General features: G+C 35.5%; 1 protein-coding gene and 1 long non-coding RNA gene across 30 annotated transcripts in view; one reads left to right on the top strand and one right to left on the bottom strand.

Moving 5' to 3' along the window:
* Nrxn1 (neurexin 1) overlaps positions 1-26,266 on the bottom strand; it is a 1,104,407-nt gene that overhangs the window by 889,070 nt on the left and 189,071 nt on the right. The gene's annotated exons all lie outside the window — the stretch shown is intronic.
* Positions 15,705-18,296, top strand: LOC116080251. Its single transcript, XR_004114366.1, has 2 exons — positions 15,705-15,868; positions 18,120-18,296. It is a non-coding gene; the product is annotated as an uncharacterized LOC116080251 (long non-coding RNA).

Genomic DNA, 26,266 nt, shown 5'->3' with positions numbered 1-26,266 from the left:
GTGTAGCCCGAAGAGGACCATATCTTTCAAGTGAGAGGCTCGGGATGTTTACGTATGATTCTAACAAGCTGTTAACACTAATCAACTCAAGCCTTAATGTTAATATAAACATGTAAGCATATGTCCCAAAATTTTTGAGAAAAATACTGAAAATGTTACCACAAACTCTATATATTTGAAGAGAAACATGTTTAAGTTTATTTAAAACATTCAGTATGTAAATAAATCAACAACAACATGATATCAAATAAATAAATATACAAATACTGTTTTTGATTTTATCAGTTTAAAATAAATTTGATAAAAGCAAAATGAAACTTCACAAGAAATTAAATATAAACAAAAGAAGTAAATCCTTCCACAATGAAGTCTGACTGTGCATCCCTAGAGCGATATCTAAATACTTTATATTACCCATCCACTTGCCTAGTAATTGTAAAATCTACTATAGACTCAATGTAATATGAATAAAGAAATACTAGACAGGTACTTTTTTAGAGCAAAAGGCTTAGACATAATTCACATTTCATTGCAAAAATGAAGTGTTCATTTATTAAATACTTTAGTGTTTTAAACCATCATCTATCTCTTTGCAGTGATACAGAGAATGGCTTACTGTTTGGTGGCTATTAAAATTCAAGTAGAATGGAATTTTGTTTTTCTGCACCTTTAGGTTCCAGAGAACATAAGAATTTAAATTTTAATCTAGAAGACACAAACATTTTTTATGGTTATGCAGTTAGAACATCCTTGGGTCAGGGGAGAGAAGATAGTTTACAGTGATATACACATGTCTTCAAGAACCAGATCAAGGTCACTGACATGTTTCACATCAGTTGCCAAACACCTGTCAGACAACAGTGATTTGAGGGAACCTTCTACATGAGATGAATCTAAATGGCTCTATGAAGGGGGAATAATTCACTATCTTTTACCTTCAACAGTGAAAACATAAATGTGTATTTTTCAATTTCCTATGTAAAAATACAATATTTGAGATATCCATTTCCATTATCTTTTAGCTCAGCTAATTAAACTTCTTTACTGAACCTGCCATAATATTCCTCTCCCATGAACACTCAGGTAATACTGGCAATGCATATTCATTAAGAGGGAGATGCATGGTTCACATAATTCCATTATGTGATTAAGGTCAAAACATTCTAAAGCAATCCTCTCAGATCACTTGCTGACCTCAGAGCCTAAGTTCCACCTAATTCTAATTATTTTTTTCTTTACACTAAACATCTTTTTGGAATACACCTAATTGAATCTAGCATTGAGACCACTTATTCCCTTCAAAAATGTTTGGAAGCTTGTCTTTTTAAAAGAGTCGCGCACATGCCTTTTTGTATTGCCTTACACAAATGAAGACAGAAATTTCTTTAATAGAGTAATACTTCACAGCATCTTGAAACTTGAGAGTAAATCAAAGTATGTGTATGCTGAATGCTCGTGTCTTTTAAAGAGTCAGCACCTGGTACTTCAAAAACCATTCATATTGCTAATAAGCATTTTACACTCAGAAACTCATTATACTATAAACAGCCACGGTAAGTAGCACTATTAGCAGAAACCTTTGGCTGAGTTCCATGTACATATATTCAATTTCCCCAATACCTTTAAAATAATTTTTTGTTCCTTGACACAACACAGGAATTAATCAGCAAAATAAGTAGGCTAGGACTTTAACAGTAACTTTCTAAACTTGAAAGCAGGCATAGAAAATATGTATCTATGTAAGAACTTCAGAAATTCTAAAAGAATAATAGAGTTTGAAAAGGTTTTCATGGATAATGATCACGTTTAAAACTTTGCCTGCAGACAAATCATATATCTGCTACTTTTATAAAATTGTGCATGAGTGTGTTCACGTATGTGTAGATGAGCATGTGTGTACTCATGTGGAGTCCAGAGGTCAACACCTCGTATCTTCCTGATTCTCTCTTCATTTTAGATTTTCAGGTCTCTCACTGAGCCTAAAGCTCAAAAAGATTGACTGCCTAGCAAGCAAGAGTAAGGCTCCTCTTTTCTCTGCCTCTCCAGCACTGGGATTACAGTCACAGCCACTACTTGAGCTTCTCACTTGAGTGTTAGGGATCAAATTCAGGCCTACATGCATGTTACTAAGGCATTTTACCAAGTCAATTTTTTTCCCACAACATCTGACTTGCCTTTATTCCTTAAACACAATATAATATTTTCCTCTTCTCAAAGATGCATTGAGTAACTAATGGCTTCCTAGAAAAAAATAGTATGGCTTTAGATTTGCTACTCTATGAAGTTTTGTGTAACATGTCTTGTTAACATCTCTCAATTACCTTTACACTAAGTTATTTTTTTGTTCTTTCCAAATATTATTACTGCCCTTAAAAAGGCAGACAAGACAATTGTTTCAGTTTGGTGTAATACTTGGCTGTCTTCTGTACACATAACAAAAAGTATCAAGATAAATGTTTCTTTCTGTCCTTCATATGCTCACCTCATAATGTACATTATTTGTACTTGTTTTTTCCACTTTACAAAACAAGGTGGACATTTTGTAGTTGGACCATCAAGACAGGGAGTTGGAAGCAGTGTTCTAGAGTGCTTCTGAATGTTCCTCCCATGGCATAAACAATACTACTCTTTCATAAAGAGAAGAAACATCCACTTGAAAATTTACTGTGGGATTTCAGAAAAGGCTTGTAGTATCTTGACTGTCTTTGTATAACTTTTATGTGGCTCCAATAAACGACTAACTTAATAGGAAGCTTCAGATGGTAAAATGTGAAGGAAAACCACATTGATTAATTAACTTGGTATTTGAGTAATAGCGTCTCATCAAATACTAAAGAAGCAGGCATTATTATCATTTTAGCATTATACCATTAACAGTCTCATGCTCAGAGATAATTTCATATGATGAGATCTTGAGAGAACACAAGTTCAGAAACCATTAAGAAATCCACATGTAATAGTAAACTTACTGCTTCCTGGTCTAGACTCTCCAATCACTTTATAGAGATGTTGAGTAGAATTCTGATTGTGTATATAAAAGTCTACATGTGATGGAACTACATTATGTTTTAAGACAATATGATTATATATTCATATTATATTTGAACACTCAATTTTATAATATATATATCTAAATTAAATTGCTAGATGAATTCATGTAAAATGTTAAGCCCCCTATTACTTTTGTGATTTTTCAATAAGAAAATATATACTCACTATAAAATAGCTTATAGTTAGTATATGCACCCGCTAAAGTAATGATGAATTGAATAACAAATTACATGGAAATTTTGATATGATTACATATATGCCTTCTAAATAAATCAAACAGTTCCCACAAGGTCATGTGGCATAGAACCACTGTATTAGTGCAACACTCCAAAATTACAACAGAATATTACACAAAAATATAGAAAAGCTCTGATTTCAGTCTTTAAGAATGTTTTTTATAGGCCAATGATCAATATGACAAATAGGAATCATACACTCTTTATAAAGACTGAGGTAGAGGTGTGTGTGTAAAATAGTTCCAACTCATTTTGTATCATCAATATATCTGTACAAATAATTTAATTTAACATTATATGGACTTTATAATGTAAACTATGTACAATATACAATTTTACTTGGATATAGTAATTTTTAAACTATTATACTATATATAAAATATAAATTTCATATATGTGGAAAATTCATTATAATAGACTATAAAATATATTAAATGTTTAAATATGCTTAAGTCTCTATTTGTTAAATTATGCACGGCTACAATTTAATTAAATAATTTACATATTTCTGTTGTGGCTTTTTAGATGTTCATAAAAATACATGGTGGGAAATAAGAAATTATTCTCTAGAATTCTGTATCTTGACATCCTTTACATCTCCCTGAGGATATCCTGATAATATATAGCATTAGTAGCTAACACTATATTGGATCATCATGAAAGTACATGATTGTCAGTAAAAATTATCCTTTATTTGCATCAATTTCACATGGTTTAAGCCACTGCTTTGTATAAACACCCTTTTTGTGAGTTTGCATTTGATTAATAGCATCCACGTAAGATTTTATACACATAGTCAAAATCAGATTTAAATAATTAGTGCTTTCATTGAGGGTAGTAGATGTGAACATGGATCCATAACCCAGAGTCCTCTAACTGGTTTAATTAAAGGCTCAGTGTTCACATTTCAGCGTTTCTTCCTGTTTTTCACCTCCACACAAAACATTACCATGACAACACAACTCCTTACATCATTGAAATGTTATGATTTTCATGGCTTTCTGTTTCATATTTCTGATGACACCAATCTTCTGTAATTAAAAAGAAATTGTCCTATAAAGATTTAAAATAAAAGATCATATTCCAAATACTATGCATTGCTTGTTCTCAGAAAGATGATTAAAAAAGAGAGATACAGTTGTGGAAATTGTATATGTGTCTCTCATTACACGGTAAGGTAACCATGGCAACTTCATGCAAAATGCAACCCCCATTTACTTTACCTATGTTGATAATATGGAAGTAAGGTTTCATCTCAAGTTTTTATCAGTATAAGTATAAAACTTTTTTTCTGAACTGAAGTTGAAAACAATCTTACTTTTCTATTCTCTTCTACTCATCATTCACTAACCCTGGAAATCTACTGTGATATGAAATCCCAAATTAAACCTCTCAAATTTCACTTATACTACTAGCATATTATCACAAGCAGTACTTCCTAAACTAGGATATCTTTAGGCCTGAAAAAATTTTAAACAATCCCATATTAATTTATATATATATACATATATACACATATGTATATATCCATATATCCATATATAATATATTATATACACATGTAATATATATGTTATATATATATATATATACATTTAATGTATATATAATGTGTGCTTAAACATTTAGTACTAATAAATAATAAAATTATTTCAAAACAAATTTTGCATGTATATATTTTATGTTTCATGAAATCTGGAAACAAAATTTGAATACTAATACAATCAATGTCATTTATTTTTTACATAGGTATTAAAAGTTGGCTATTTGCTGCTGAAGGACACACAGCATTTTCTGAATTTTTCTGAATTTGTCAATGCTTTGATTTCTTGTTCATCAGTTCTAAGAAGGTTGATTTATATAAATATGGAATATAAAATTGCAGAACTATGTTTAGAGCAATTTCTGAAGTGGGTAAATACTCTGTCTCAATCCCAAAATGAAATTTATTGAGTGATTTTTAAAAACTCACATCAGCAAATGAAATGACCCTTTATAAAATCAGAGATTCACAGAATAAGCCAAGCTGTTACGAATTGGATACTTCTCTGCTTAAAAATAACAGGAAAAATATTTAAATTTTTCATAATTAAGCTTTTATGCCCCTAAATGGAAGAAATGTGATATGTATAGTAAATATCTTGCATTTTTTGTATCACAGTCTCTAATCTGAGCCCATATCTTTCTAGCAGCAAATATTCTCATTCTGTGGTTAGTGTACTTAATGCAAAGTGCCCATGTTGTTGTTTTGAACCAAGACTATAGGATAGTCATGTGATATGACAGAAGTGCTGCCCCACACAAATGCCTTGGCTTCATTATGTATTTAATTTTTTATTAAATTTTGATTTGCATGTATTCAGAAATGCTACACTGTTTTCAACTTTTCCATAAGCCTCATACTTACTTCATTAGAACTTATACTGATTTGTTCTTTGACAATTACATACGTGTGTGGTGAATGCATCCTGATTAACTTCACATCACCCTCTCTGAGGCTCACTAACTTCCCTAGCCCCTGCCCCTAAAATTCCTTTCCCTTACTCCTTTCTTTGTAGTCAGGGTGATCTGTGTGATGATGGGTTTGCAAATATCCACTATAGACTGGTGGGTTCATCAGTGGGTATATAACTAAAGACAACATCTGTCTTTCTCCCAGGATCTACCTATAGCCAGAATGAAGGAATACAACCCTATGATCACCTCTCAGATCCATGATTGACAATATCCCACACATTCAGTTTCTTGCCGCATAAAGGTTTGAAGAAGCTATGTCTGAGAAGCCCAAAAGATATCAGCTCCAAAAGTAGAGAATAGCCTCTGTAGGTCATTATCTAGCTGGAGGCCCACAGTATACCAAGGGCTGTAGTATAACCCTCTACAATAAGCACAACATTCATCTGGAGGTCCACACTATATCAAGGGCTGTAGTATGGCCCTCTACAGTAAGTGCATTATCCAGCCAGAGGCCCACAGTATACCAAGAGCTGTAGTATAGAAACTCTTCATGACCATTCTTCTATTTTTCATTCTGAGATGGCAAACCTATTAGATAGTTTTGCCTGCACCTTGGATTGGTGTCATATTTAACCTCTAATTATTATACTAAGAATCTCCTATGAAGACTAATACTTGAATCTGAAAAAAAGATTAAATAACTTTAAAATATTCATAAATTGTTTTAATTTATTCTTATTTCCTCACATACTCTGCTTCATGAAACAAAGGTATCATTGGAATGTGTCTTCTCCACATTTCTAGAGTGCTAGATTGCTTTCTGTTGTAACAAAGAGCATGACTAAAACCACGCTGGGGAGGAAAGGGTTTAATTCACCTTCCAGCTTACAACCCATTGTGAAGGAAGGTAAGCTAACAACTGAAGCAGAGACCAAGGAGGAAGCTATAACAGGCTTGTTCCCAGGCTTACTCAGTCTCCATTTTCATACAACTCATGATCACTTGATCAGAGGTAATGCAGCCCATAGTCGGCTGGGCCCTCCCACATTAATCTTTAATCAAGAAAATGCCCACATAATATCTGAACCCCTTCTCACTTGAGGTTCTTAATTGAGTCCCAAATGACCCTCGCTTGTTTCAGTTAATCATATTCCCTGTCATTGTGTTTGCAGTAGTTTCAGCACCTTCTCATTCTGAAATTCTGTTCTTTGATGAGTTGCAAGTTACATTTTGATCCTTTCTATTATTTAAAGCAGGTACATTCTGGGTGATTATGTGTTATGTACACAACTGACGTTAGACTGCTCCCTAGTGGGCAGGTACAGCAGATAGTGCAACAACAGCTGTACAGTTAATTATAAAAGAGCTGTTGACATAAGATCGTCCCTGTGTCCTGCTACAATGATGCTTGTGTAAATTTTACTATTGGACCAGCACAAGGGGGAGGTAGGTAATTAAAATTTTACAGAGCCTATTCTTGACATAGAATAACCAAGGAAAAATATGTGAGAAATAAATTTCAGGTGTCTGGTCACAAAAGCCTTACCACTTCTTTCTATAAATCAAAGAAGCCATAGTGTTTCCTTATTCCCATTTGTATAGAGTGAAACATTTAAAATGTTTATGGTGATGTCTCTATTTTAGAAAGAATGTATCAGAAATTTGTGGCCACTTAATAAATCCTACATTATAAACATGGATAAAATATCAAATTTAAAAGTGTGTGTATGTGTGTATGACTGTGAATCAAAGCATTTCATGCTGTCAGTCATTTTACACAGGAGTTTACTCTGAAGGAATCCTCCTTTTAAGATCAAATCATGCATAAGCCTACCCAGAAAAATTGTGAAATAGCTCCTACCAGAGAATGGTACACACATAAATTATTCTACTTTCAGAAAACAGCCTCAAGACCATTGTATCTACCCAGTTTCCCTTCCACAAACACCTTATCTAATACCCTGCCTCCTGCTTGTACACATTCCCACCTCACCACCCTAGCATTCCCCTACACTGGGGCATCAAGCCTTCACAGGACCAAGGGCCTCTCCTTCCACTGATGCCAGATAAGGCCATTGTCTGCTACATATGCAGAGGGAGCCAAGGGTTCTATTTGGTGGGTGGTTTACTCCCCCTAGAAGCCCTGGGGGTCTGGTTGATTGATACTGATCAATTCCTTTCCTTTCCTCTCCTTTCATTTCATTTCATTTCATTTCATTTCATTGGTTTTTCGAAACAGGGTTTCTCTGTGTAGCCTTGGCTGTCCTGGAACTCATTCTGTAAACCAGACTGGCTTCGAACTCAGAAATCCACCTGCCCCTGCCTCCCAAGTGCTGGGATTAAAGGCATGTGCCACCACCGCCCAGCCATATTGATCATTTCTAAGAAAAATAGACTTGTTCTTTTTCTCTTAATGTTAAAAGATATGATATTTTTATAATGGTAAGCCAGAGCTGTGTTAGGGAGGGTGATAGGTCTCACAGCCCTCATTTACCCACTACCTCATCTATGACTCACTCAGGAGAGTGGGGGCTGATGTTAATCTCTTACCTTTAGGGAGAAGTCTCAGTGACATCACAATTTGGTTTACACACATCAGGAGTCCCTCAGAACTTGACCTCTCAGAACAGAAAGAGAAGAATTATGCTGAGAAAATAGTAATATTTTCACCAGCCTTTTCCTCTGCTGTAAAATTATCAGAAGATATTCTTTTGTGGGACCTCATCCATTCTAGGCAAGTGATCTACTCCTGACATATAGGCCCAGCTCAAGACATATTTTGCAATTTTGCAGAATAACCCCATATTCTCCAGAATGCTAGGCTAATGATCCCATATCTTCAGGAATGCAAAGCTTATGATCCAATATCCTCAGGAATGCTAGGCTAATGACCTGTACCCCAGGAACTTTAAGATAGGTATCTAGATAATGTGTTGCTTTAGCAGGAATTAAATAGGAGAAATTGAAAGAAAATAAACCTTACATGATTATAAAGCAGATGTTGCTCATCTGGATTCCCAAATTGTCACTCTTTATTAGACACTATCCTTCAAAGCATTCTGATTATTTATTTATGGGGTGAAAACTTCTGTATCTTAAAAGAGAAGAAAGCCGTGAATTACAGGTGGAAGATTTCTTGGACCAGGACTGTGAAGGATTCTGCCTAGGAATTGTTGGTCATCAAGGTCACAGTTCCTTACTTCTGTGTCCCACACAAATTCTAACTAGGCAGAACTGTTTTTGAGTTATTAAGTTGTGGAAGGTGAGTTTTGCCTCATTTAAACCAGAAATTCTACAGTTTAATGTTTCTGTAGATTTCATACTCCTCAAGGTGACTGGAAAAAAGGAATATGAATGGCTATGGTATCATCATTACCTTACTTTTGCAGTATTTACATTTCAAAACACAAGTTGGTATCTAACCCTTCATGACTTAATGTGCCTCAGAAACAACAAGTAATATAAAGTAAGGAGGGCTGAAGGAAGCACACACTGTACTTCCGGGATTGTGGAAATCTGGTTTCTACCAATGAAAGACCAGAGAGAGGATGAAGGAAGGCAGAGAACACAGGCAAGAAAACTGTAAAAGTGGATATACGGTAGTGCAAGCTTCCTCAGTTAGAATCCCATCACTGTTAGGAAAATACAGAAGACAGCCACGTGCATTGAAAAATGTGTCCAAACACCAAGAAAAAAATGAATTAATTCATGGGAATCATAGCACTCATTGACAAAGACATAGATACATATGCACACAGGTACACACATGTACAGATACCCATAGACACGTGCACACACACACATATACACCCACACGCATACACACATACACACAAAGACAAATGACAAGGAGGAAGATTTATGCAGTGATTCAAAATCATTCAGCAAAATCAAAAGGCATCACTGAAGAATTATACTGAATATTTGCAGAATTAAAGTTAATACTTCTTAAAATTTTCCAAAACCAATAGTAGGGAGCATTCATTGTTTAAGGTTAGTATTATAGTGATAACAGTGCCAATATTACAACTATAGGTCAATATGGCAATAGGTATAGGTGCAAGCCTCAATAAATTATGAACAAATCAGATTCAACAGCACAGCAGAAGGATCATTCAGCATTACCCAGTAGGATTTGCCCATGGAATGAAAGGTCAGTTCAACACACTAACCAAATTCATCACCATCACACACTATCACAGAACGAAGCACAGAATGCACCTGATTCCTGAGTAGGTACAAATAACAGTTTACAATGTTTGACAAACTCTCGTGATGGGATTACTTAAAACCAAGCCAAACCAAACAAAAGCAAATATATATATTAAAAAAAAAGCAGGACTAAAAAATTGCTAATGTTAACGCATGCAACAATGGTTATCTTGACAGGAAAATGTGAAAGCGATTAAACTTACAAGTAGCTTTGAAAACACTAACACATCTGTCAATACACTTAATGAGATAAAAGGATGATACATGCTAAACCACAGTTTTGAAAGAAACCCAAGGATACGAATAACTAAAAATTTATTTCTTTTTTTCAGTAACCATATACTTGATACAGCTAAAATCCTTAAACAGGGCCAAAGAAATTGTTATCAAAATCCCAATGATAGTATATACACAAACCAAGTAATATCATAAAATTCATATTGAACGGGCTTCAGAGAGCACAAATAGTGCTGAGACAGCCTGTGGAATCCTGTGCATTCCAGTGAACTTGTTTCTCCTTAGGCCAGAGCTCTCCAGCACTGGCCCTTTTTCTCTTTCCATTAGTCTCTCTGTTGCTCTTCTCTCCCATGTTGTTTCTCGTTCAGGCTTTCTTTCTCTCCATTTCTACTGCCTCACTGATTCCAATTAATTTACCTCAGGACACATTGGCCTTTTGGCCAAGACAAAGAAAGTCTTATTCTTGGTCCTTGTTAAGGACAAAGAAGTTCACAGGCATCATTTTCACTGACTTAATATTTGAACAGAGGATATATTCATAAAATACAAAAATATCTAAAGGCAAAAAATTGTATGAGGTGAAAAATTGCAGGCTTACTCTTTGTTTTTTAAACTAAAACTTTGTTCTTTTTTCAGTAACAAACACAAGGGAGCTTGGGGTGGCTTTAGAATTGCATTTCTGGGTGTTACCTGCCAGCTAAGGGTCATAGCCAGCTACTCCAATGCCTATTTTCCTCAGAGAAGCCAGTCAGCCATAGAACCAACCAAGCAGATATTAAAAGGGTCAAGGTCTAGAACTGTATTTTCCATTATGCAGAAGACAGTAAAATCAATTTTTAAAGTTACTAAATTAAAGATATGCTAAGACTATCATGCCTGCATGAAATTAGCAAAAAAAGCAGTATTTTTAGTTCAGGAGGTGTGAGATTTCTGTATATCTACTAATGTCTATCAACATATTTACTTATGCTTTGCCAGAGCTTTTGATGACATAATCACCAACCCCCACATACAATTAATGAAAAGAATGCAATAAGGGAAGAAGTTGACTTTATAATTAAGAATATAGAGTCTGAATGCAACCCAATTTGGAATAAATCCTCTCACCATCAAGTAGATGTGTGATACTGAACAAATGAACCAGCATCAATGAGATTAAATCTTCTAATTTGTAACAAGAGAAGACTACAGTGATTGTTAAATGAATTAATGTATATAAAAGTCACAGGATGCTGTGCTAAGAGAACACTTTAGATATGTGAGCCATTATCATTTTATATATTGTGACTTGTAAAGATGAAACAGCTGGATGAAACAGAAAGGTTTACCTGATCATAAATACTGAGCTGTTCACCAAGAAGAACAGATATACACACATTACATGTATACAATAAGAACATCTAATAAATCTAGAGGGAATTAAGCATCTCCATAAAAAGGCAGATGCTTGCTGAGTGACAAAGGAGAAAAATCAAGAAGAGCCATGCAAGCTTTCTGGTGATGGATCTTAGAGTTCAAAAAGGATGGACTCCATTTTGGAAACCCGTCCTTCCTTCCTTCCTTCCTTCCTTCCTTCCTTCCTTCCTTCCTTCCTTCCTTCCTTTTTTCCTTCCTTCCTTCTTTCCTTTCTTCCTTCCTTCCTCCTTTCCTTCCTTCTTTCCTTCCTTTCTTCCTTTCTTCCTTCCTTCTTTCCTTCCTTTCTTCCTTTCTTTCTTCCTTTCTTCTTTCCTTTCTTTCTTCCTTCTTTTCTTCCTTTCTTCCTTATTTCCTTCCTTCCTTCCTTTCTTTCTTCCTTCCTCCTTTCCTTCCTTCTTTCCTCCCTTCTTTCCTTCCTTCTTTCTTTCCTTCCTCCTTCCTTCCTTCTCTCCTTCCTTACTTTTTTCCCTTTTTTCTTTACATTTTTTGAAACAACCAAACAAGCAATAATGGAAAGAATATATGCCTAGGGATAGAAGCCACATGTTTTGATAGGAAAGTGTGGTGGTTTGAATATGCTTGGCTCAGGGAGTGTCACTTTTAGGAGGTGTGGTTTTGTTTGAGTAGGTGTGGCATTTTTGGAGGAAGTGTGTCACTGTGGGGGTGGGAAATGAGACCCTTCTCCTATCCATGTGAGAAATAGGCTTCTCCTAGTGGCTTCAGATGAAGATGTAGAACTCTCAGCTCCTCCTGCATTATGCCTGCCTAGACCCTGCCATGCTCCTGCCTTGACAATGAACTGAACTTCTGAACCTGTAAGCCATTCCCAGTTAAATGTTGTCCTTATAAGAGTTGTCTTGTTCATGGTATCTGTTCACAGCAGTAAAACCCTAACTAAAACAGGAATTACATTAGAGTCTAACTTACTTCTAATGAGGCTTGGGTTAAGTCCTGGTTTACTTTCATGTAATTTAGGATTCTTTACCTTAACACTATTCAAATGAAAAAAGAAAACAGAATGAACTGTTACTGTTCATCTCTTCTAAGCATGCCAGGATGAATAGAATAAATGAAGAAAAGGTTTAGAATTTAATAATATATACTTTTATTTTTAAACAAACTATACTTCATGTTAAATTTTGTCACAATATGCTTTTTTTCTCAGCACTTAAATAAATATGGTTATATATTTTAAATAAGTACTTCACATCTTTTGAAAGAAGAAATGGATGTTAAAATCCATAAGTGCTACTGGTTATAAACTTATTCCTGTAGGCAATGCACCAAGATGTTGTGCTCTTAAAAAAGAGACTCCAATGCAAAGCAGAAGAGATAGCCCTATTTAATTAGTCTTTATTTTGGGAAATCGGAAAAAAGGGTCATGTATTTGTGCATTATAAATCAACTGGTGGCTTGAATAATATGGTCCCTTAAATACTGAGTCCTAATACTCTTTCTTTTTTCCTTTCAGATTTAATATACTATGAGAGCCATCTAGTATAATTTCAAAAATAATAATGTAGTTGAGTATCTGCCTGTCAATCTAACTTGGCCTCTTCCTGGAATTTAAATCCTAGCGTTTAATTAAATTACAGATAAATATTTTATTTATAGTTATTGTTTACACACAAGAATGAATTATTTTGTTTGAATGTGTGGCTGATTACTGGTTTATTATACATACTTCTTAAGCAATGAAGTACACAATTGCATTTCTAGTATTTAGTCATTCGGTATCATCAGTCAATAACACTATATAATATAGTCAATGAACACTTGTGTCATGGAAACGTAAACACTCTTGAGCCTGAAAAGGTTACAGGGTCTTCTTTGAGTTTTCCACTTAGACTATACTCCTCTTAAATTCTCTGTAGACGGGCAATGCTTGGCACAATGGACCGGTAGCTACTTCAGTTATTGTGAGGCTTTGTGTTGCTACATATATTTTCATTTTCATACATTGTTAAAAACTAGAGATGATAAGAAGTCTATTTCAGACTTGTAAAAGTGACATGATAAAAGGAGAACCTCTTGTCCTAGAAGACCAGTACAGACGTGTAAATGCTGAAAGTTCAAAATAATGAATTGAAATAACTTCTGTTATGAACAATAGAAGAAACAACACCTTCCATACAGCTACAGTAACGTAAAGGCCTTAAAAGTCAAAAAGTAGGTGACTAATGGTGGCAGTTATTTGTCACTATTAGTAGCAGAAAACGGGAAGATCTATGTTTCTCATGGCTTTAATATTGCTTATGCGTCATTTTTTGACTCAAACTACAAGACAAATGTCCTGTTTAGATGCAATTAGAATTTTGTCTATATGCTAATCAATCTTGCTCCAAAAGCAAGCAGAAATGTGTTAGCCATCCAGTAAACATTCAAAATTGGCTAAGCATTGCTTTATTATTTTTAGGAATCCAATTACATGAGGGAATCAGTATGTAAGAAACAAATTAGAAATCAGGTTAGGTAGTTACCATACAAGAAGTGAATTTCACTTCTTATGTGCTACATCAGAAAGTTTTTGGAATATGAACTGGTTTCTTGCATCTGTGAAACCACCCAGCACTGTGGAGAGCTTGGTGTTTTCCTCTCCCCACACTTCCTCATTCATAAATAATTTCTAGACATGATATGAACTCCATTATAGTAACAGTCTACTGTTAGCACATAAAGCTTGCTATAAAGGAGAGAACTTCAAGGCACACAAAGATAAAAGACATGGACCCACCCCTTGCAATCTCAGGCACAGGCAGGAAAAAACATTTATTAAAGATTGTTCTGCATCTAACAATTGAAAAGTTAATTTTTTTGAACAAATAGAGAAAAACCCTACAACATGAAATAACGTTAGAGTCAGTAATATTCAAATCAGTTAGAGTGAGTGTATATCCATGTATGAGAGGCACACAGAAACTGGTAGATGTAAAAATATTAAATGTAGCATTTAATATTTACATGACTTAAATATCTTAAAAGTATGACTATTATCCCTTGCCTTATTCTTGTTCACATTTTAAATATAAAGATGCAGAGAAAAGGAATACCAAAAATGTTTGCAATGCTTTAAATTTTGTGATTTCATAATCCTCTGAATAAAAAAAGCTGCTCTTAAAAGACTATTAGGCATCTGAATGGTAGGACTCTCAGAGAATAGAATGTAACAGGATCCAGCAAAAGAAAATAGACACCCTGCCTAAGGGCTAAACAAATAACTATGCTAAGGCCAGAGACATAGTCAAAGGGTCAGCTCCTTGATAAGACAATAAATAGTTCCAACTTGAAGCCTCTGGGTAAGCCCCTGGCTCAGGCAGAAAAATACCCACTTCTCCTGGGGCCCACCAGGCAAAAATAGTTTGGCAGCCTAGGAGTAGGGAATCAGAGTTGACTAGCAAGACCTTAGGCCTCCAAAGACTTTACTGTGTAAGCTCTCTTCAGTAAGATGAGTAATGGCAAGGAATACTAGTAAATTTATATCAGGCTAATTGGAAAATAAAGACTGAGTTCATGAATTCACAATTAACTATGATATTTTTAAAGGAGGCACACTAGGATCCTCTTACACGTTTGAACTAGCACAAATGGCAGACTATTGCAGAACAAGTGGATAAATTGGTAATCTAGGACTTGTCTTTCTATAATTTTTCCAATATCCTCTAGGTAATTCCAGTATACTGATAGTTCATTGATTCACTTAGTGAAATTGACATATTGTGGGCATAATTTATATGTTTGAAGCATGAATGTGAGTAACATGGATATGATTTCTGCTACAGTGATGGAGCTTATTACTACACACACACACACACACACACACACACACACACACACACACAGACTTGTTCTTTATCCCCATTTACTAACATAAAAGCTAAAGAACCTTGAGAGTCTGGAATAAAGAGTGAAATGATGTTTCTTGTATGCTAATGAATGGTGGGGTTGTCCCTAAGTAGCTGCAAGATGGTGGTTGGCCAATCAAAATATTTAGGTGTGATGAGAATTTGGGACTTTCATCTTTACCCCAAAGGTAGAGGTACTGGAGATTAAGTTGATCAGGCATGCATGTTATTTGGCCAACCATGTCTAGATAACAAAACTCACCCTAAAACTGTCTTATCAGAATTCCAGGGCACCTGGCACATGGAGCCTTATGGGAGCTGAGTGACCTGTCTAGAAAGTGCACAGAACGTCACTGCTTTTTCTTCCTGTCCATCTGGCTGTCTGTATTATTTGCAGTGTTCTTTATAACAAAACGAGTAAGTTATTTTCCTGAGTTTCATGAACCACTTTAGTAAATTATTCCAACCCAAAGTGGAGGTCCTGGGAACCTTTATTTATAGATGATTGAGTAGAAGCACAGATTTCACTGGCATCTGAAGTGTGTGTGTGTGTGGTAGTGTTTTGGCATTAAGCCCTTTACCTATGTGATCTGACACTAACAGAAAAATAGTGGAAGAGTTGAGATAAATTATAGTATATCCAGGTGGAATTCAGAAAGAACAAGTTATTATTTGATTTGCGATAGTAACATATTGTTTGGAGACAATTTTATAAACAGGAAAAAAAGGCACACAGGAAGTTTCTGAATAGGAACAACACATAGGAAACAGAAATCTTGTCAGAAAGACCTGGGCCCCATGATAAGCATAAGGTATAGGAGACCTGGGTCCCCACAATAAGCAGGAGGTATGAGGAGACCTGGGTCCCCATGACAAACAGGAGGTATAAGGAGACCAGAGTTCCCACAAGTAGGAGGTATGGGGAGACCTGGGTCCCCATAATAAGCAGGATGTATGGGGAGACATGGATCCTCACAACAAGCAGGAGGTATGGGAAGATGAGATTGAACAACTTGGCTGGAGGTGAGTTTAGGTGACTGTTCTAGCTATATTGCTAACAGATGGTAGTGGCCTGATTCCTGCAACAACTATGATGATGGAAAGACCAAACCGATTGGAAATGCGTTTGTGTGTAGATCTAACTATACAGTGTTCAATGGCTGGATATATGTGCATACAGACATTTTCCAGGTGTGTGTCAGTTAAGAAATCCAGGATGAATCTTAGGTTTTAAAATTTACATATTTAATTTTATGTGGATGAATGTTTGTTTGCATGAGTATAAGTGTACCATACATGCCCAATGATGTCAGAAGAGGACATTAGATCCCTTCTAGCTAGAATTATGGACAACTGTCAACTACCATTTTGGTACTGAAACCAACCTTGTATATTCTGAAGAAGCCAGTGCTCCTAACCTTAGAGCCATCTCTCGAGCTTTGAATCCTAGTCATTTACTTTGAGTCTGGAGATAAAAGTTAATAGTATCTGCTGATTTGGAAATGAAAGATGGGCATTTTGAGAAATCTGAGATTCATCTTAGACTCACATAAGATTCATCATTTTGGTAGAAATGTCAGCTGTGTTTAGACACATTAACTTGAGCTCTCTCCAGGGAGCAGGGTCAGATATACAACTGTGATTCATGAAATATAGACCTAAAAAATAGTCACAGCAAAGACTGCTCTGTGAAAGATACTAGTAGACAGCTCTGCAGATCCTCCCTACAGCAACCAGCTGAACAGCTAAGTCTGGTATGGAAATTAGATATTGAAAAGTATAGGAAGAAAGGGGAATTGTGAGCTATATGACTTGTCAAACTAGATAAAATGGAGATGGAAGAGTGGGCACTGGATTTGGCATATAGTGACCTTGGTAAGCTTTTATTCACCTAAGTATGCCAAGCATCCTCACAGAAGCTGCTGAGGCTAGTGCCTGCATGAAGTCAGCCTTACAGCTGTAGTCACAGGAAAAACAGACAATTTTCATTTTCCAATTTTTTGTTTGTTTGTTTGGTTGGCTTTTTTATTTTGTTTTTTTGTTTTTTGTTTTTTTTCTAGACAGGGTTTCTCTGTATAGCCCTGGCTGTCCTGGAACTCACTCTGTAGACTAGGCTGGCCTCGAACTCAGAAATCCATCCTCTTCTGTCTCCCAAGTGCTGGGATTAAAGGCGTGCACCACCACCACCTGGCCCATATTCCAATTCTATGCCTCATTTCATGAAGGTCAAAATTTAAGGTTTGGCTTTAATTTATTGTTTAATGTCTTTTAAAGACAGATTTTATAAGTTCACTATTAAAACAAATATCAAGTAGGTTCACAAACACTTTGGGAAAATATGCCTCTATATTTGTTCCAAATGGCGCTACCCTTAAAATCAATGAAGGTGACCCTCAGGCTGTCAGAATAAATATATATGAGAAGAAATTTTTTGCAGGGCTTTTAAAATTCCATCCTCTAATAAATTTTTGGTTTCTGTATCTAAATTTGTGTTTACATTTATAAAATACATTTAAATTTTAGTAATATAACCTGTAACTTTTCCTTACAGACCCTTTTAGTGTTAAGATTTCAGGATTCTGAATGAACCCAATTAAGTGTGCTCTGTGTACCTTCTTAGTCTGCCGACAGCAAAGCTCACAATGTGAGTCTGTTCTACTTGCTACAGGGGAAGCCACCCAGGAACCAAGAGAACACTGCCTGCTGAGGGAAACAATGAGCTCATTTCTTCTGAAAGTTGCTGGCTGCGGTGCTGAGACCACTGAGAACACAGCAGCTGTTTGTAGACTCTCCTAATTGGCACAAGACTATTGTCTGGGTTTGTACTCCATTACTGGCAAAAGTAGCTCATTTTTGTTTATGCTCTCCAATATGTTCAGCTACAAATATGTATAGGTTTGGATTATGGGAAATTATCTAGGCTAGTAAAAAGAAGAGGAATTTTGAGACAGTTCAGTGGTTTAGCAGTGAGACGGAGGCAGGTTCAAACTGCCTGGGAGAAGTGTTTGTTAAAATGAACAGAGAGCATGTTCTCCTTTGAATAACAAACTCTCATCCACATGCCGACAGGACTTTATTATCAGTTGTCACACACAGTAGTTTTATTAGGCATCCATTCAACACTAAGTTAATTTAAAAACACTTGAAACCATAGGCAGATGTTTTTTAAAGGAAAAAAAAGGAAAAAAAAGAAAAAACCAGGGTGCATTGTTTCACATCCTACTTATTGTACAGAAGCTGTGTTCAGTACCTTCGTCTTCAAGCACACTCACTTCCGCACAGACCACCTGTACCCTGGCCACTTTGTAACTGCAGGAAAACAACACTGCCTGTTCTGTCAGGACTTGGTACCCTAGAGTCTCTTTCTAATTTTATCCGTTTAGTTCATTTAACATTAGGGTATATCCATTCCCAAACTACATTCCTGTAAGAGGTCTTTTAAACTTTACATTAAATAAATTCACCACTTTTGACAACTGGTAGCCTTCACAGAAGCTCATGAATAACCTATGCCATATTTTGGGTTTTCCTTTCCTAAGCACAGGCTGGGAAAAAAAAAAAAGATTACATAAGCTCACAAAATTGCATACATGAAAGTGTTTGTGGCAGTGTGGGTTCTAGTATCATAAAGCCAGAAACTCCTTCAATGTACGTAACTGAATCAAGAAACCTGATAGAATGAGTGCACAGTGGAAAGGACGCTATAGCGAAGATGAACAATCTAGAGCTCCATGGGACAACGTAGAACAATCTCAAGATTGAATAATGGATACCAGATATATTAGGAAGCTACAAAATTATATACCTTGCCTTAACTAATAGAGCCACATTGAATAAATGTTCAAGAGACTTCTATTGTCTAATATCAACATGTTTGACTCTCTGTACTGAACAAAAATATTATAGAATATTGCTAGAAAATATGGCTGCATTTCCGTTTTTCTATCATAAAAAGATTCCAGAATATAGCTGGAATCTATATCACTGCTGGGTGAATTTTATTGCCACAAAAACAGACAGTTTGCTTCATAAACTAGATTGCGCATCTCGTGGAACAGGAGCTATTTCTTTTGTGTCTATTCATAGCCCTGTTATGCTGGAAAAAATGGGGGCATCATCAATGCAGCTGAGTGCTCATATAGAGTCATGGGTAGATAAAAGAAAAATAAATAGACACGACAGATAGATAAATAAGTGCATAGATAAAAGAAACGACAGTGAAAGCGGAAGGCTTTCAGTACAAGTCTCCGAGTTTGGATATCAGTTTTTAGGTAGTAGCAACCTGGAACATTTTTTGGTAGGGGACAGAACAATACTATTTTTGGCTCTCAAGCCTACTAACTCCAGAAAAATAAGAAATAGCAGTATGGTAAGAAAAGTCAACATGAAGATAGAGGCCTGGAGTGGGATGGTGTCACCAGCAAGAAAAGATGTGGATTGATACATGAGAAAGAAAGAAACAAAGCCATTCTCAGAATTGAAGTTGTGAGTTTTCAGGAGCCAATGAACACTTGATAAGGAATGGGACAGCTTAGGGATTGGTTGTGTTGGGAAGACAAAACTATCACAGTAAATTAGCAAATTCATCCATCAATGCAGATCTCTAACAAATATGGGACCCTGGTAGCAGATATTCAACATATGCTGTGTTGTTCTATGGCAAACATAATATGGAAAGAAACCATAGTAATCAAACAGGTAAAGGGATTAAAATTGAATCATTTTCATTTGCATCCAGGGGCCAAACAAAGGGCTTGGCTGCAGACTACTTAAAGAATACCCCAGTCTCAACATAAAGAAATTTGATAATTCAATTTACGAACCAAGTTCAGGAAATAATTCCATAAACAGGGTATGTGGACAGAAGATGAATAAAGGGGAAATTTAAATTAAGAAGACCATAATTTAACAAAACCAGAACTACTAAAATTAAATAACAGCAGATAATAGTGAGTGTTGGCAAAGGTGTGAGATGATAGAACACCTTGCTGTTGAGGGTACAAATGATACAGATACCCTAAAAAGCAGTGTGATAATTTCCTGCAAAATGAAGCACACACTTACCATCTGCCCTAGAAGTCACACTCTTAGACGTTTGCCCAGTGTCCAAAGTTTCATATATGAGTGTTTAGAGATGTTGTATTCAAAATTATATTCAATCACTGCAAACCATCTTCAATACACAAATATTCTTTGCCAGGTAAATAAATGGTACAATGCCCTTGTAAAGAATAACACTGAATAATGACTGAACAGTAACCATTTATGAATCTCAAAGGCAATACTGATAGACATCTTGAATGACTACATATGGCATGATGGCATTTATGTGATGCCATTTACATGATAATCACAAGACAAGCTATGGTGTAGTTGATAGTAAAGTGGATTCCTCTGGTTAGGTGGTACAGGGAATGTAACTACTGAGATAGTAGAAGGTCTTCCTTCCTTCCTTCTTTCTTTCCTTCCTTCCTTTCTTCCTTCCTTCTTCCCTTCTTCCTTCCTTTTTTTCTCTTTCTTTTGGAAATCTTGTAAAGCTGTGTTTTCTTCCTTATTGTCTTATTGTGGTTAATAATTTAAACATGTTAATCTGTCAAAATTTATGGAACTCCCCAGTTTCTTCCTAAAAAGATACCAGTTTCACTGTATGTTAATTTATAAAGACAAATCTACAGAAAAGCCATAAATAGAATGGAAATAGCTAATTTTAATCCTACACTACTTTTCATTTTAAAATCATGATAAAGTTTTATTTTCTAATAGTATTATAATTTCATCAATAATAGGTCAATTATCTATCTATCTATCTATCTATCTATCTATCTATCTATCTATCTATCTATCTACCTATCTACCTATCTATGGTTTTTCAAGATAGGATTTCTCTGTGTAACATTCCTGGCTATCCTGAAACTCACTTTGTAGACCATGCTGGCCTCAAACTCACAGAGATCCTCCTGCCTCTGCTTCTGCCTCCCAAATGCTGGGATTAAAGCGCGTACCATGACATACACACACATTATTTCTTCTTAAGCTTTTAGAGTTCCTTTCAAAAGATATGGAAATAAGCCAATCTAATGAAAACGAAAGCTAGAACTGCTTTTGTTCCATGATTGAAATTGAACTTGTACGAGATTGCACAAAATATTTAATATAGAATTGGTTATGGTATCTAATTAGTGAATTTACATGGCTCCTTACTGAGAATGCTGATACCTGGCTAGGCTTGTTAACGAATTGAGGCATAATCAAGAGAGTAAACAAAACATATCAAAAAGATGTTTTGTTCCCCCTTTTAAAATAGTCTATAGTTAATTTGGATAATCTGAATGGCTTATGTTTTTTAAAGCAATTTTTATTATATATACATATGTATATGTATATATGTATGTATGTGTGTGTGTGTGTGTGTGTGTGTGTGTGTGTGTTTGGGTGTGTGTGTGTACACTGAAATGCAGATATCTGCAAAGAACAGAGGCATCAGGTCCACGTTAAAGGTAGTTGTTAGCTGCCTGATATGGATGCTACAATTGAATTCAGGTCATTTGAAAGATTATGAGCTGCTAAGCATTTAGCTATCTTTCAGGCATGGGTTATGCATTCTACAAGTACATAGGGCAATCATCAATCTCAAATGAGTAAATATTTGTTAATTTTATTTGAATGACTTGAGTAATTATGATTTTTATAGTTTTGCAGGCTTTTATTTACTTTTCTTTCAGATTTAAGCTGCATTTGCTGATAGAAATTCACAAACAAAAGAATATTTAAAAACTTACGAATACCTTTCAAATAGGATGATCCTTTGAAAAAGCTGTTCTAAATGATCAACAATCTACTTTTACTTAAGATGAGAACTGAGATGCAAAACTCTAAAACCTAGGGTAGAACATAAAATTACAGTTATATGCCAATTTTTAAACTTCATTGTCTATCCATTATTCATTCTTAAATTGAAATGTTAGGATTTATTAATCTGTGTGATAATATACAGGTTTGTGTGTTTTGTCATGTATGTGCATCAGTGTGATCAAGAGAGCCCCGATATCCCAGGCAATGTCCAATCCCAATGCTCAGGCATGTTCCTCTGTATTGTGGAGCAGGCACAGTGCTGAGGAGGAAAAGGCTGAGGCTGTGGGAAAGAGGCCACACAGAGGCTCTCTACCTCCTGCAATATGAATATTTAAATTCATGCAAAGTTCAGTGTCTTCACAGCCTGCTTTTATACCATGCCTCTCTGTCCTCTAACTGCAGAGAGCAATGTATTTGTCCTCTTTCATATCACAGAAGCAATGACATTCCTAGGATTTCCTCGGAACGTTCTTGCTTCTCACAGCTGCTTTTTCAGATAGGGTTTCTTGTACCCTGCAGGCTAAACTTCCCTGTGTTTGGTAGTTCAAACAGTTCTCAATAAGACACTATCTTGAGGGAATAACAAAAACTCTTAAGTAAGAGAGGAGATAATATGACAAAAGCAAAAAACTAATGATGGCCTTAAGATTTTAGAGAAGATAACAGAAAGACCCACCACAAAGGACCTGTCTGACCTTTACTTCCAATTTCATATATGATTCTACATTATAATTTTTTCAACAATAAAGGGAGAAATTACAATTAAAATATTTTGGCATTTATTTGAAGTAATTTTACCATTAGTTCTAAATGATGCTTTTACCTTTGTTTGATTGGTAAAGCAAATTCTATTAGATTATTCCTAGTCTGTAACTTAAAAATGCAAATGTTGCCAGTCATATTGATAATTGACAAACTAGCACATTGACATTTGCTTTGAAAATATTAAAGTTCTCTGAGGAAATGTGGGCATAAATATTCAAAATTAAACTTTGACATAATTAATTGCATTAATTCTAACTGAATAAAGCTCTAAATGTGTAAACTGCTAAATGTTAGAAAAATCAACTAATCACATTAGGTTTTGCTGCCCAAATGTAAACATTGTCTGTAAGAAGACAGAGGTAGATGCTAGAGAGCTTGTGTTCAGTGTTTAGCCAGAATAAGGTGAGGCTGGGGGCGGGGGGTTTACAGTTCTGGTTTTCTTCTCACCAGAAATAGTTTGGGGCAAGAACATAAAGATTGGTGACTTTGTGGATAAAAGCAGAACAATTTCAGCCACATCACCAAATCTCTCTGAGCTGAACTGTGAAATGTAGAAGACGGTGCTTAATGCCCTATCAATATGTTCTCCTATCTGAATCGTGCACTTGAAAACTTTAACATTTCTACATATTTGCCAAAAGTGAAAACATATTTAAGTCACTGCAAACGTCAAATGAAATTATCGAGTTCTAGTTTGGAAAATGAATAAGAAAAAGAGGTACATTACTGACTTTATTTGCTTAGCTTTGGTTCTGTATTTATCTTTTATGATTTTGATAGTCCTGTTACAAAGTAAAGATATTTTACATTTAGATATATAAGCAGTGCTTAGCCAAAACAACAGCAACAACAACAGCAAAAAATTTTCAGCTGTGATTAAAAAAAAAAGAAGACATTTTGAGTGGATGAATGAGTGTTGTCTGCAGTGATGGTTATCAAAAATTGAGAGAAAAAAAAAGCTGAAACAGTACCCTAGCATAATTATTCAAAATAATGTGTTTAAGCAATGCCACAATAATATAAATCTCAGAGACACTCAACATGACCTCCCAATCCCATTTAGACTTTGTCTGTGAAAGGAAATGTTTGAGTTTTACTTCTGACTTTCCAGAGGCTTAATACACCAGCTGTCACTTAGTAACTGCTCTTGTTTTCTTAATAGTTGTTTATTATACCTTTTTGATAGAACAATTTTTATTCTGAGATATACTATGATTAAGAATAAAAACAAAATGAAGCATATCATTTGTTAACCCTTGAGTTTCATGTAATACTGAAAAAAAATAGAGCACATATTACATGTGCCCCAACAACAAGCATTTTTCTTTTTTTTCAGTTTTTTATTAGATATTTTCTTTATTTACATGTCATACAATATCTCTTTTCCCAGTTTCCCCTCCAAAAACAAAAACAAAAACAAAAACAAAAACAAAAAAACAACAACAAGAACAAACCCCTGTTCCTTCCCTCCTTTCCCCTCCCCCTGCTCGCCATCCCACCCCCTCTTGCTTACTGGTTCTGGCATTCCCCTACACTGGGGCATAGAACCTTCATAGGGCCAAGGGGATCTCCTCCCACTGATGACCAACTTGGCCATCCTCTACTATACATATGCTGCTGGAGCCATTGGTCCCACCACAAAACACCCATGGAAGGAGTTGCAGAGACTAACTATGGAGCAGAGACTGAAGGAAGGACAATCCAGCCTGATATAGCTGTCTCCTGAGAGGCTCTGACAGTGCCTGACTAATACAGAAGTAGAGGCTCACAGCCATCCATTGAACTAAATACAAGGTCCATAGTGAAGAAGCTAGAGAGGGATCCAAGGAGCTGAAGGGCTTGCAGCCCTTTAGGACGAACAACAATATGAACTAACTAGTACTCTCCGAGCTCCCAGGGACTAAACCACTGACCAAAGAGTTCTGCTAATTTTTATAACCAGTCAGTGAATCAATAAGCAATGCACAACAGCTGTAAGAAACAGGGCTGTGGATGTTGATCAAGGCTGGAGAGCTTAAATATCATGCATGTGGTCCTGAGCTCAATATGCAACACTGCAAAGAATGAAAACTCCATTAAACATATGAAGATGATAAAGAGACATTATCTTGTTGTTTCCTACCCATACACATTTGAGAATCCAGCGAGAATATTGTGATGAAAGGCAGAAGACAATGAGACTACATTAAAATACAATTACAATGCCCAGTCATATTTCAATTGGAAACAACTTTCAAAGGTAATATTGAAAACATTGTTAATTTTGTTATTTGACATTATTGAAGTTTATGTTCTTTATTTACAAAATTACTGAGTGAATTTTAATGTAAAATCTTAATAAAACATGTAAATGTTATTATTTATAGTTATTGCTACTACAACTATTACAATAAATCACCACATAAATAGCACAGCTTTCCCTCAAGTGCTTGGCATCCAACTGAAAGCTGAGAGGGAGGTAATTCTTTATATTATGCATATTTTTATGGCACAGAGTCAGTTTGCTTAAAACCCTTTTTTCTTCCTTCCTGGCGCTAAGATTAATAGCATCTTGCTTTTTAGAGGGTGTGAATATTAATCCTCTCTCACACATTTAAGCAGCATATCTTTAATAAAACTTGAAAAGTCAGAGTCCATATTACATCTTTCCCTACTTAGCCTCCCACGCTGTCGTCTCATGTCTCAGCAGATCGTGTGATGCCGACTATACCCTTGCAACTGGACAGTATGTACCTTACGAGCAAATTCCATGCTTCATACATACCTTATAATCTTCGCTATGCTACTAAGGCTGTTTGACACCTTCTAACCCTAACCTTGGAATGCATTTATATGATTGATTATATACAGCAATCATCAAGCAAAATATACATGTAGAAATGCAAGAACAATGCATTTTACTTTTAAGCACATGCACCTAACCACACAGGAGTTGCTGGCAAATATGACCTATATTTGCGTCAGGGTTAACTGTGATTGTCATTGAATTATCATACTATTCTATGTAAGAAACACGGGAAAAGAAAAGTAAATGGGTCCCCCTTGCTTTCTTCTCTAGTAAGTTTTGGTGTACAAGAAAATATATGTGTATGGTTTTGCTCTCTCTAATAATTTCCATAAAAAGTGTTAGGAGCAAGTTGAAATCCTCAAAATATTTTAAGAAAAATAGAAAAATTAACAAAGTACATGCTAATCTGC

The sequence above is a fragment of the Mastomys coucha genome, unplaced genomic scaffold, assembly GCF_008632895.1.
Source record: "Mastomys coucha isolate ucsf_1 unplaced genomic scaffold, UCSF_Mcou_1 pScaffold6, whole genome shotgun sequence".
Classification (NCBI taxonomy): Eukaryota; Metazoa; Chordata; class Mammalia; order Rodentia; family Muridae; genus Mastomys; species Mastomys coucha.
This window is presented reverse-complemented; position numbering and strand designations above follow the sequence as displayed.